Genomic DNA, 14,025 nt, shown 5'->3' with positions numbered 1-14,025 from the left:
CATACACAACAATATGCTTCTAACGCTGCTAACGTACCGCAACAATAGGGCTGTTTCCCCTATTGCATTCTTATGTAAAGTTCCGGGTTCCATCATTGTTGGAAAATCCTAATTTTTTGCCATTCTGTTGGCTTACTCAAAACTGATGTCTGTGTTAGGAAGGGTGCATTAGTATCACCGATGAACCGACATGCCACTGGAGCATTTCGTTTGTCCGCAATCCGATTTAAAAAATGAGCGATTCGATCTTCAAACGAGCGATCAGATATGTCAAACGAGGTGAGAAGTAAACCAAGTCAATATAGATTTTATGTGTGTTCGTGTCCTTGCTCATGATGTGACGCGGTCGCATGAGTAGATGGCGGTAGTGTTTAACGTAGTTTGGGTGAATATTTGAGAAGAATTCATCCATTTTCGAATACTACTAGATTTCTGATTTGAAACATTAAAATGAAAAAAAAAATTATGATTTCAGATCCCAACCTTAGTGTAATTTTACGATCCGGGACTTGGAGAATGTTCGGCCAGGATGTGGCCCTACGATGTGTTTTGTTTCAAGCTTTCCTCTCTTCGTCTCCAGCCTCAAGGAAGTGGACTTCAATTTGGTTCTTTAATGTTGAAAAATATATCGGTTACTATACATCATCTGAAACGAGTGGGACGACTCCATCTGTGTTGCAGTGTGTTCTGATGTGGTTAGCTGCGTGCACGCTGCGTAGATAGAAAGAAGATTGATGACGATTCTGAAGATTTCCTGCAAAAAATTGAGGCGAGACATGGTACTGTGCTGTGGTCTATTTCTAGTGAAAATGTATGTTTAACGCGGATTCTGAACAGTGATGGAAATCAAGCGAACATGATCCGATTTCCAGGTATTCCTAAACTGTACAGATCTGATCAGATCTGTACAATAGTCTGTACGATAGTGTAAATGTTTTCGATGGGACTAATGAATTCCCCTATTGTTAGACTGAGTAAAGCTCAGAGAAGTTAGTTACCCCTTTCGGTCATTATAAAACTACGCAATTCGCAAGAAATAGTCCCAATGATGTGTTGTAAAAAAAAAGTACAGATTATACATACTACATATACTACAGTTACAAACGAAAATAACCAGAAAAGCATTGTCAACTTACTAAAAATGTATAAGTCTTAAATTTTACACTTAGCTGTTGGGCGTCAAGCGCCTTCGGTCAGCAAAAAAAAGGCAGGGAATCTTCGGCGAAGTATATTCCGTGTCAGGTGGAAATCGAACATCGACGCTACTCGGTTGAACACTCGCTGCAAGCCGTAAACAGCACTCCATAAGCTATAATTAGTTCGAAAAAGTGGAAGTCTCAGCACAAGACTGTTGCGTAGTGATCGAGGTTGAACATTAATGTTCACTTGTTGCAGAATTGCTTTGCAGTTGATTCTTTCTTGCAGAGTATCGGCGACGGTTAAGGCTCTGAAAACATCTCGGCGGATACGTAAGGGCTCGACATTGATCAATTGGCAGCGATTCTCGTAGCTTGGAATACGAAGTGGGTATCTCCAAAGCAGCTTACGGAGCGCGAAGCGAAGAAAATATCATTGCACAGATTCAATTCGCTCGGCCCCATTATTGTAGTTCGGGCTTCAGACTGCAGAGCAGTATTCCAACGTAGATCGTACGAGAGAGCAATAGAGCGATTTCAAGCAGTAAATGTCTGTGAAGTTCTTAGTAATCTTGAAGGCAAAGCCAAGAGTTCTGGACGCTTTATCGACGGCATACGATATATGGTGTGAGTATGTCAGCTTTGAGTCCATAAAAACGCCTAGTCTTTCACGCAATGCACCCGTTCGATAGTCGTGCCTAGTAGTTTGTAGTTGAAAATAATCGGTTGTTTCTTGCGTGAGAAAGTACTAACTGTACACCTAGCTGGGTTGACCACCAGTCGGTTTAGACTACACCAGTCAGCAAAGATGTCGTTCTGATTTTGGAGAGAACGGCAGTCGGCGAGTGAGCGGAGGCGCAGAAAAACTTTCAGATCGTCTGCAAACGATAATCTTGGCTCTGTGATAACGCGGTGAACGTCGTAGAAGTAAAGGAGAAATACCAATGGTCCCAGATGGCTACCCTGAGATATACCGGACTTTGCGCAGAAACTTGCTGAGCGACAAGTACCCAAAGTTACTGTCAATTGGCGCTCCGTGAGGTATGAACGAAACCATCTCAAAAGATTTCCACCGATCCCTAGCCTATCAAGCTTAGCGATCGCAATTTCGTGGTTCAGCTTATCGAAGGCTACCGTAAGATCTGTGTAAATAACGTCCGTTTGGGTCCGAGCAATCAAACTGTCTGTGAGATGTAAGACGTTAGGCACAGCAGGTTCGTAGTTGTGGAACGCTCAGTTATGAATCCGTGTTGATCTATATTTAGATATTGCTTGCAATGCGCATTTAGGGACTCTATGACAACCAATTTAAAAAGTTTTGATACAGCACTCAGTGACGTGATTCCCCGGTAGTTGTTAACGTCGCGTTTGCTTCTCTTTTATGAACAGGAAACATATCCGCAGTCTTCCAGCAAGACGGAAAGAGAGAGCTGGAATATGCGGCGCAGTGGATCTAAAAGACAAGTGATGTTCTTTTTAAGAATAATCGACGGAACATCATCGGGTCCAGCCTTAGCTGAAGTCTTAAGTTTAGATGCTGAACCTTTGGTTGACCAAAGGAAGTTGCTCGTCTTCAAACACACTAGCAAATTTGGCTGAGAACAGGTCTTGTTGATTGCCAGCAGTTTCACCATTAAAAATCATGAAAGAGGGTAAGCCGACTTCCCTGCGTTGCTCATTTACGAAGTTCCAGAAGGATTTCGGGTGCGATTTTAGCCGCCGTTGAATCCCCCTTTGATAACGTTGAAAACAGAGACGACTTAACCGCTTATACTCGTGGTTGAGGTCTGACATAGTAGCATTTCAGCGGCAGTGTGCGGAGTTTAGTAAATCTTCTGAGAGCAGCCTTCTTAATTCTTTTCAACGAGCGAAGATCTTTCGTCATCCACGGGACGCGAGAGTCAATGACATATGCCAAGTCGTGAGAAAAGGTTTGTGCAGCAATGTTGACGTCTACAGGATCTAGAATATGCTCCCAATCTAGGTTAGACCGCACATGGACAATACTGCGATGGTCAGCTCGACGGAAGTCAAATGACACAGCGTTTGGAGTGCTGGTGAAATCATGGACAATATTATTTTCGATCACGATAACTTATGCAGGGTGATGATGCACTTCCTTCAATAGTGCGGTTGTTTTCATTCAACAGGCCATTGATTTGTGACAGAATTGCGGTACTATACCTTTCCAGGAGCTGGATGGTTTCTACGTGGAAAGATGAACGCTCGTGATCAGGACAAAAGCAACCACTATGGGTTGGAGTCCAAGCAATGCCCGGTAGGTTAAAATCGCCAAGAACAATAACTTCGTCGGAAGGGCCTGCTTTGTCAGAAGCGACCAAGACGGATCGACAATGTGCTAATTTCACGAGGCGACAGTGAGTGTCTCTCTATTATTTTCCTGTGAGTAGCATTCATTCATTGGCAGTTTGGGGTTACAGAGTAACGCAAGCATCGGCATAAAGGGCCTGAACATCGGTAACTTTTAACATGAAGGTTGACACGGGGCGATGTTCGGTTTCTATAGGTAAGAAGGATGGAAACAAGTCGACTCTTTCGTTCTCTCGGTTTCGTATGCAGCAACAGACGTGACGTAACGTCTGTTGCTATATGAGGGGGTTAGAAAGAGGGGGATGTAAGTGACTTTGATCGATTCTCTTCATCGACTTTCTCTTTCGTTAATAATTCAGCTGCAAACACATTCCTTGATTCGTGTGCCATTCAGGATGCTAGATGAGAACCTTCTATATCAAACTATGTAGGAGAAATTGCGCAAAATCTGTTTATAAAGCTGTGGCTATCAAAAGAGAAAGTCGATTAAGAGAATCGTTCAAAGTCACTTACACCCCTTTCCTTCTAACAACCTCATATTAGAACACCATGAGAATGAAAGAGTCGACTAGTTTCCTTGCACCTCACCTGTAGATAGCGCACATATTGCTCGGTAGTTCATCTGATACATATATCAATTTTAATTGCCATAGCTTTGTCCTACAACTCTGGCTACAAAACAGGCTCTGTGACTCTTTACTCCTACAGCAAAATCACATAAGCTAATGTCAGTCTGTTTGTGGAACACGGTAAACTGTTCCTTTCTTTTTCACTCCACCGAAAGGACCGATGCCGTCAACGCGAATACATAGGGGGAGGAGGGGCATAGTGAGCAACCCACAGTTTGGCTCTGGATCTCCAGCTGCATGAAACAAATCAACTGGTAGTAGGTTCAATATCATTATGATATTGATTCTCAGTAGCCCAGGAAGCTGCCGGAAGTCCGCTTTGACGTAAGTCTTATCATCCATGATGAGACAATGTGGCTTCGTCAGCATATGAGTGCACAGTTTCCGGGCCCGTGACTTTCCCACTGTATTTGGCCGTTCGTCACGATTTGGAGCCTTCTGCACTTTGTACGTATGCAGTCCCTCCAGGTAATTGGCTCTCTGAACGAAAGACTTTTTGGCCACATCCCTGACCGAAGCATTGGGATTCCGCTTAAACGCTTTCACGACACGTTTGTGATCCTGATCACTCATACAACATCCATTCTGACCGCATTTCTCCTTCCGTTCGATGCTCAGAGCTTCGTAGTAACGTTTAATCACACGACTCACCGTTGACTGCACGATTCGGAGCTGTTTTCCGATGTCCCGATGAGGGGGGAGGATTTTCCAGGTGCTTGCGCAAAATCAATTCGCGATGTTGCTTTTCGGGTGATGCAATTTTTTTTAACTCCGGAGAACTTTGAGATTTGGGCGTAATTGTTTTTTGTAAACAAACACGTCTATCGCCAATTTCTCGTAAATTGAAACTCAATCTTGCGAATAAAATATACCAAATGATAGAGAAATCATTTATCCACCTGTTTGTGCTGTTGTTTTTTTTAGATTAAGCTTTAATTTGCGAGAAATCGGCGATTGTCGTGTTTGTTTACAAAAGCAATAACGCCATAATCTCAAAGTTTTCCGGAACTTTCGAAAAACTGACAGCGATAAAAAATACAGTGTAAACAATACACTCTAAACTACTTCTACGCAAATTTTCAAGAGAAAATATCCAATGGTTTATTTTCTATAGCGTTTTTTTCGTGATGCAATTTGATGTGGGACACCCTTTAGGTGAAGCCCTTTAATTTTCAGAAGAATTCAGAGAAGAAGATGTGCAAAATGTTATGACATTCCATTCTAAGGAGAATTCAAGCGAGTTTTATGTATAATCATGAAAGGAAGCTAAAGCAACTTCTTGGGAGAATCTTAAAAAATTCAAAAAGATTCTTGTAGAGAGTTTTGGGACTGTTTTAAAGAAAATTACAAGGGAATATCAGAAAGAATCTCATGTTTATTTTAGGAGAGTTCTGAAGTAAGGGGAATCAACATCAGCAACTTACAAAGAGCTAAAACACAGACAAATGTTGAAGATTTCAGGCGCAGAAAATCCAGGAATAATGCTCCTGTTGTAGTCATGACCAGTGGTGGCAATTGTACTGCAAAACCATCCTCCAGTGCGAATCAAAACAGCCAGCACACGGCGGAGATAGAGAATAAGACAAAAGTCGCAGCCCATTCTTTTTCAAACAGTTAATTGTAATTCAATTTCCCATGCAATAGACATCAAATAAATGCAGTACCCAAGTAACCAAAAGTTCTGATAAAAGGCTATTAGTGGCTTAAGTAGCTTGGTTGAAGGTGGTCTATAGAATTCTAAGCAGCCTCATTTTTAAGTCATTTTAAGAACTTTAAAGTTCCGGCACCACAATTGAAGAGCATTCTAAGCAGCTTCTGGCGGAACTTGAACGGAACTTTTAGAAAATAAGTTAAAAAGGCTTTTATCCTCTACACCGATTTTATATTGTCGCACTTTTATGAAAGTTAATTCTAAAGTCAGGTCTTCATCAAAGTTATTTCTAAAGGCAGGTATGAACGTGTATTGATTTATCAGCATTAGTAGTAGTATTGGAACTGATTGAAGAATTAAACCTAGTCCTTTTACGGGAGAGTCTCAGCACGAGAAGCTACGTCATCTGAGATATATTAAAATGAGCTGTTGTCCCGCCTACTGTTGGAGTTTTCAGTGCCAGCTGACTGACTGAATACGAAACACAACACCTTGATGAATTTTAAATTGGTGTAAACTTGTAGCGGAGTGGTTAGCGTTCGTAGATCGAATGCCGAATACACGGGTTCGAATCCAGGAAATTAACATTTAATTTTTTTATGTTTTAGGTAGAATGTTCTTGTACTCCATAAATATAAGAATTATGATTTATTCAGGCCACTGATCATTTCATATTTACGTACATTCAATTTTGTTTCTAATAAATACTTGTGCGGATTGTCTTATGTGGCTTGAAAGTTCTGTCGGAACTTTATTTGAAGTTTATAGAACTTGAAAGTTCTGTCGGAACTTTATTTGAACTTTATGGGACTTGAAAGTTCTGTCGGAACTTTATTCGAACTTTATGGAACTTGGAAGTGATTTTAATCGTTGAATGCGGAACTTTTGGTTACTTGGGTAACTAACAAGAAACCAACAGCATTCTACATGACATAAATTCAGGGTTCGAAATTTTCGCCTACTTGAGAAGAGAAACGTCATTTTTCACCTGCTAGGGAAATAGATGACAATGTGAGAAGCGAGAGAATATTATACGCTCACAGTAGTTTTCGCGAGAAAAGCAACAGCGATTTATTTTTTTCGGAGAGCATGAGCGGCTGATAAATCGTTTCATTTTCAGTGAATTCTTGATGGCGATAATGATTTTTCACTTCTTTCATACACCTGAAAATTCACTTTCCGCACGCATACGATGATCCGAAATTAAGAACCAAAACAACGGTTAGGGCAAATCCATAAATTACGTAGAATCTGAGGAGTAATGGAGAGGGGGTTTCAACATTTGTAACGGACCATGCATAAGGTGTAGAAAAAACGCCACGAAGGGGGAGAAGGTCTAAAATTGGTAAGAAAATTGAATCGTCATTTATGGATGACCCTTATGATTTGACAGAAGGTATAAAAAGGAAATAATAAAAAAAATCTGCCGGACTGGTTGAAACCAATGCAATGCAAACAGGTGAGGCTACGTGAAATCGTTATCCCTTTCGTTCTGCCGCTGTTTAAATGGATAACACAGTATGATGTCACACTCCGTCAACCATTTAATAAGCGGAAGAACAAAAGAGACGGCAAATTTCCAAGCCTCAACTTTTAACATCACATTGGGTTGGAGCCGAACAATTTGGGGTGGTATTTTTTTCGCTCTTAGTAGTTTTCAGAGCCAAATGGGTGATGAAAAAGTATTTTCGTTGCGTTTTGAAGAGAGATATTTTCGGATTATGTATGAGAGAGGATAATGAATTATCGGTGAAAAAAGACACAACTCACAACTTACCGAAAAGTAGCTTGAGTGAGGAAATGCTTACCGTGCAGTTGAGTGAGAATTTCTATCTCTGCATAAATTTATGTCGCGCGATCACCGGCGCGTTTTTGTTTGCTTGTTTGTGCGAAAATATTCTGTCGCTGACAGAAAACTCATTTAATCAAGTGACCTCTCCGATGTATCTACAATAATCGGGAAAATTGCCAAAATTTCGGGAATAAAACAAAAAAAAAAAACCCCGGAAAATTGATAATCGGCATTTGCTGACGAGAAAATCGCTTGCGAAACGTGCTTGCAAAAATCTCCACAGTGAAAAACTGATGCAATTTCGCGTCTCATCGCAATTGGGTTTATTCCTATGTTTTTGGTCAACCAAAGCTCCACCCCTCGTGGCGAAAGCTCGAACTATTAAACTGCGAGCTTGCAGAGATTTTTTAAAAAACTTGTATTTTTCGAACTAAGTATTTTTTCTCCCTGGCGTGAATTGAGTAGAGATGTTATTTTCCTCTCACGTGCTGCACACAGTGTTGATTTAATAACAGTCTCTCCTGCCTGTACTCAATCGGATTCACAGAGCAACCGTACGTCGATTGAAAGAGGTAATACGGAGGAGAGAAAGCTTGTATGTGCTCCTCAATTTGCTTTCTCATTGCGAAGTACCTACAGTGAATTGTTGTTCAGTCTCAACTCAAACTGCTAGCTAACATTGTTCACTTGGCCATATTCTCAAGGCGGACGAACCAGAGAAATGCAAAAGCAGATAAGAGAAAAGGTCTCGCTGACTTGGATGATTATCGGGATTGTTTTTTGATTATTATTATTATTTCAACACTGCTTCTAAATGTATTATTTAACTTGGACTCAAAAACAAAATCTTCAATAAATATTAATTCATCCGCAGTGGCAGTTTAATAAATTATACACAGCAAAATCTTAAGGTAAAGGTTCCTTTGCTACGACTGGGTAGTAGTTTTATAAATTCGGGTCTGTTGTGGAATCCAAACATTAATTTATTTTTTTTTTGTTTTAACTTGCATTAGGAGTATGTGGATTTCACGGTATTTTCCGCATGTCGTTCAAAATGTTGACTGTCTTTTTAGTTTAATACATGCCATCACTAATAACGGTAAACTCCAATCGGTATTGATTTTCAAATGGAATTGATCCGATTAAAATACCAGTTGGGGCTTACCGCCGTAAGACTTAAATGCCAATCCCATCTTCAGTGATTGTGTAAGAATTATACACAACTACATAACGAATACAGGAATAAGAATCATTGCAACATAAAATCGAAATAGCGTCAATCAAGTTGTACTAGAGTGAATTAAAGCCATACAAATCAAATCATAAGTAGTTAATTAGCCAAAATAATGAAATTCGAATCCAAATGACTCTTGTTCCTTATGAAATCCAACAATCGAACCACATTTACATACCCATCAGGGTGGACTACGAGATAAGCTCACATTATTCCAGTCTTCAAGCGGTGAAATTTGGAAAACGATTCAGTTTTTTTTCTGTAAGATCTAGACAGTTGGCTTGAAAACTATGGAATCTGAAAAAAGAGAGCTAATTTTCAGTCTCCCCCAAAGTACTCATTCGACAATGACAATACACACTGAAACGAAAAGCATGACAAAAGTGAGCGAAGCAGTGAATGATCGCGCATGCAAGTGTTTTCCGTCGAGAGTTGTGTGCATGTCCTTTAAACGTATGTGTATATCTAAAATTATCATTCCATAGAGTGTAAACTTTTGGAATAAGTGCGCGGTATATTAGTGCAAAGCCTCGCGTAGGCTTCTTCTAGCATAAAGGAGAATTAAGCAAACAAAAAACAAAACGCAAGAACGAAAAATGATGCAAAATCAACTTCCGAGAGCATAAACATTGTAAGCGAACTATTGTCTAAAATGAATTACAAACAGCAAACCAGAGAGACTTATACGATTGCACAACACACGAAACAACAGATACAATACAAAAAAGAAAAGAACGAACATAAGCTACAAACTCATGATTCCCAGAAAAAAAGCAATTTTTATACATTTTTTTTGTTCATTGATCGTTTTTCTTTTAAACTACAAATGGAACAATGACTCCTGACTATACATACACATACACTCGTAACTAGACTGCTAAATTCAGCGATGAATAATACAAAAGGAATCATGTAAGTGTTACAAAAAAAAAATAATGCAACAATTGCTCAGGTACATTAACAAAACAAAACAAAACAAACACATACAAAACAAAATACAAAGACTAACAAAGCGAAAAAAAACAAACTTTGCTCCCAGGTTAAAGCAAACAAAAACAAACAAAAAATGAAAACGAATAATGATCGAGGAAAAATACGGTAACAATTACCAATGAAACAATGAGAAATTTTTCATTCTTGCTAAAACCGAATGAATGCTTGTGTGTGTATGTGTGTCCAGCACGCTATGTGAATGGGTGCGTGTGTGTATTTGAGTGGTTACGGCAACGAAATGATTCTCGAATCATTTGTAGAGTATGTTCCCCATTGAGGGAAAAAAAAACCAGTCGTATATTTATATAGGGAAGAATGAAACTATCAGTTTAAAGGAATCTGGACAAGAAACAAAAATTTCGCCCACACTCCTATTTAGCTAGACCGTTACTGAATGAAAGAATCCCACACATAAATTGTGCTTAAACTCTATTATCTTGTGACGAACTTTAGGTTGACAAATTTTAGCGAGAAAGTGAACGACATTTTCTCATTAATTTGCAACCTCAACGCACCTTGAGAAACATTGAACCTGACGACCTTACACGGAAAAGAACCAACGGAATCATGAACGAATAGGAATACACTGAACGTAAAAATCCACTAGACTTTAAGTAGGAATCTATTGAAATTGCAAAGAACTATAAACACTGACTTACCTAGACGCAAATGAATTAAGTTGAATTAAGAATAAAAAAAATATAATGAAAACAACTGTGATTTGAGAAAGCTTTTTTAACAGGAAAAGTAAACATTGATGCTATTGGGAATCCTGGATGGGGGAGGGGGGGTTTGCAAATTAGGACGAACAGTTTTAAAAATGTATCATACAAGAAGGCAAAACTATTGAATTTTAGGCCAAACGAATTGTCAACTTGAAACTAACAAAAACAAAACAAAACATCAATCGCAATCCAAGGATAAAGGTGTAACGAAGCGGAAAAAGCTTTCTCAAGAAAAGAATGACTGATTTTAAACAAACAAACAAACAAACAAACAAACAAAAAAACAAGAACATTAACATAATACCAACACTTTGAAGAGCGACGACGAGAGCAGGCGGATAACGATATTTGTGCGTGTGTGTGAGTGTGAGGTCGAGTGCGAGAGATTTGCTTTTGGGTGAGCGTGTGGATATCATAGAGGGTTACGAGAGGTTCCTAAAACTGTGGTAAATACTTGGTGAAAGTTTAAGTAGACACTGACATCAATGTGTTAGAAATTTCCCTTCCTCCCTTGAAACCATCGAATGAATGAATGAATGAATGAATGAACTAGTAGTCGTAGTAGTAGTAATAGTAGTAGTAGTGATAGAAGTATAACTTTCAACCCAAGAATAACTCATCCCATCTTTGTCCGTTTGGCTTGGTGAAACCTCCAAAGCTGGGGCTAGGAAAACCAAAAAAAAAATATATCACGCAACAAAATTATCCACTATATTTGAATTTTGATACAATTTTAATCGTATAAGTAAACAAAAAAAAAATTAGGCTAACCAGTAGTGGTGAGGGTTTCTGTGAGGGATTTTTCGGGCGGTAAGATACTTTGGAGGTTTCAAAGCAACTGATTTCATTCGAAACATGTGCGATGTGTGATTTTTTTTAGAGTGAGCGGGTCTCAAACAACATAACGGGAGAAACCATTTCCAAACATACCGAACATGTATTTCATGGAGTTATGGTAACGAAAATAAAACAATAAATGAGACGCACTGCTTGAAAGTTGCTGGGAAATACGACCATACGAATGTTAGCGCTTAAGATGTACAGCGAGGAATGCTTAAAAATGACCCCTGATGAAACCAGACACAAAGAATTGGCCATAAACAAGAAACATGAAACTATTTTGCCTGTGACACGAACAATTTGTGAATGCTAGTTGATTAAGAATACTGTGCGAGAATGTGATACGGATGCCTGTAGTTGTTGTTGTTGTTGTAGTTGTTGACGATGGCGTTGAATGAATTTAGCTATTAAGAAAGACAAAACTACCAGTACTTCAGAAGTAAAATTGCGAGTGAGCTCTTCGACTTATTCTAACGAGATTGTCTGCTTCCAAGAAACCGATGAATCTTTAATGGGAATAAAGTCAGGATTTAGGAACATTGGACAACAAACAGCAGTGTTAGTCCAGGGCACGAGTGCTGTGCGAGAATATGCGAGAGCGAGCTAGAGAGACCATGTTTTTAAGTAAATTGGTGAATCTTATGCGATGCACGTGTTATAGTAGTGTAGCGTTGTGCGAGAGACTGTGTTCGGTGCGAGTCTAAGTTGCTAAGCGAATGTAGTAGTCTGTAAGTAAGTTTGATGATGATCGTTTGTACACTTGATGTTTGATGACTGAATAAAAATTACATGACTGCCAAAAAACCTTCATCTTGTCTTTATTTATTCCTATGTCGCAAATTGTAAGTGAGAGAGAGAGAGAGAGAGTGAGGAGCGAATAATCGTTATATTTTTAAGAAGCCAATCAATAAACCATAATCATTAATTGGAAAAATAAAAGAATTGTGGTGAGATTTTAGATGGAGAAGAAATCAGAACGAGTGTGATTTCGTTCGATATCCGATGTGATGAGCAGGTATTCTTTTTGTTACATGGTATCATTTAATTTATCAAAAAGAAAGAAAAAAAAAACAAGAAAAAGAGATTGATTTTTGTGTATGCAACGGAAATAAACAAGGAAAACAAATTGTTGTTTTAATTGGGTTCGTATGTGATCTGCACTTGAAATACATCGCTACTGGAGGAAGAATAACGGTGGTAAATTTTAACAAATTTGATAGTCGGTATAGTGATCTAAATAGTCTGGATTTCCATTGAGTTAGGGAGCACGTTTATGTTAATACCGGTGAATATCACAACTAGTCCTATTTTGATGACATCTTTGGGGTTGACAAATCAATCACTCACGCATCTCCCCTACTACCGCAAACGGGTTGTTCATACCTTGTCTCTGTTGGAGAAACTGAACTACTGAGATCAGTTTGATGATCTATTGTGGCATATGTAGGTAAACTATATAGGATAGGGGCATTTGGGGTGTCTATTACCATGAAAATCCAGGTTTTCCTGGATTGTCATGGTAATAGAAGTTCGCTGTGAGATCCTTATTCTCGTAACCACTTCGAAACTTTTAGTGCACACATATCATCTTTCACGTACCACAATAAAACTGTTTCTCCACGTTTGATGCACTGAAGCATACATGATATAGTAATAACAGGTGAAATGGGGCATTAATTTCCGAGATTTGCGTAATTGAAAATTCGAAGTGTAAGTGCATGTACAGTAGGCTGTCTTATTTTTCAGAAATGTTCTTAAAGTTTTGCTCCCCAAACATAATCCGCTTTCTGTATACCTCAATAGGCTCTGTGCAAAAAATCAGCACATTTGCTCAACGCAGGACCTGACTCAAAGCACCTATGTGAACAAATGGCTTTTTGCGAAGACATCATATCAAGAAGACTGGCAACTTTGCCAGAATCCAAGCGACAGATACAATAGCGCTGCGCTTGAGTGAAAGTGGAAGCAACGCATATAAAAATGAGCAAATACACAAACCTTCCTTCTGAGGATGTAATCTTGGGACGCGTACAGAAGGCCGAATCACAAAAGTCAGAAAGGCAGAAAGGCCGAAAGTCAGAAAGGCCGAAAACCAAAACAGGCCGAAAATTTATCAAAAACTGAATTTGTTGAAAACTGCATCCAAACAATCTTTTAGCGTTTCTGCTCGCACAACTGACTCGGCTCGTTAAATGGTTTGCATTCACAAAAAATGAAGCCAAGTTGATATTAGATATAGAGGTGTTCTCACTTGCTGACTTTTTGGGTAAAACCAGTAAGTGGTAAACTGCGGGTAAGAAAAGGGTAAGGAAATAAGAGATGCGATAGAGGTGAACCGTTTATTTACGCATACACGGCGAATGAGAACGACTCAAATTTGAGTTTAGTTCACTCATAATCGTCAAAAGTGCAGGAACTCAGCGATGAGTAAATTCGCCTCATGTTTTCCCAGGTTTTTCCAGGGAAAAATTCCCGAATTTGAGAAAAGTAAAGCTTGGATTCACTCAGTCTATTGGTACTACAGGGCTGTTACAACAGGCGCGGATTTCGCGAATTTCGCGGATTTCGCGAATTTCGCGGATTTGTTGCGGATTTGAACTTTCAGTCGCGAAAATCGCGGAAACTTTAAATGATGTCGCGAAAATCGCGAAGGGACTGATGTGCTGTCACACAAATTGTGGAATTCATTGTAAC

At 39.2% G+C, this 14,025-nt stretch overlaps 1 long non-coding RNA gene across 1 annotated transcript; it reads left to right on the top strand.

The window, feature by feature from the left end:
• Positions 1–1,964: 1,964 nt before the first annotated feature.
• Positions 1,965–12,137, top strand: LOC135710136 (uncharacterized). Its single transcript, XR_010518398.1, has 2 exons — positions 1,965–2,037; positions 2,070–12,137. It is a non-coding gene; the product is annotated as an uncharacterized LOC135710136 (long non-coding RNA).
• The last annotated feature ends 1,888 nt before the right edge of the window (positions 12,138–14,025 follow it).

The sequence above is a fragment of the Ochlerotatus camptorhynchus genome, unplaced genomic scaffold, assembly GCF_037179485.1.
Source record: "Ochlerotatus camptorhynchus isolate MF236.1 unplaced genomic scaffold, CSIRO-AGI_Acam_v1.1 ptg000036l, whole genome shotgun sequence".
NCBI classification, from domain to species: Eukaryota; Metazoa; Arthropoda; class Insecta; order Diptera; family Culicidae; genus Ochlerotatus; species Ochlerotatus camptorhynchus.
This window is presented reverse-complemented; position numbering and strand designations above follow the sequence as displayed.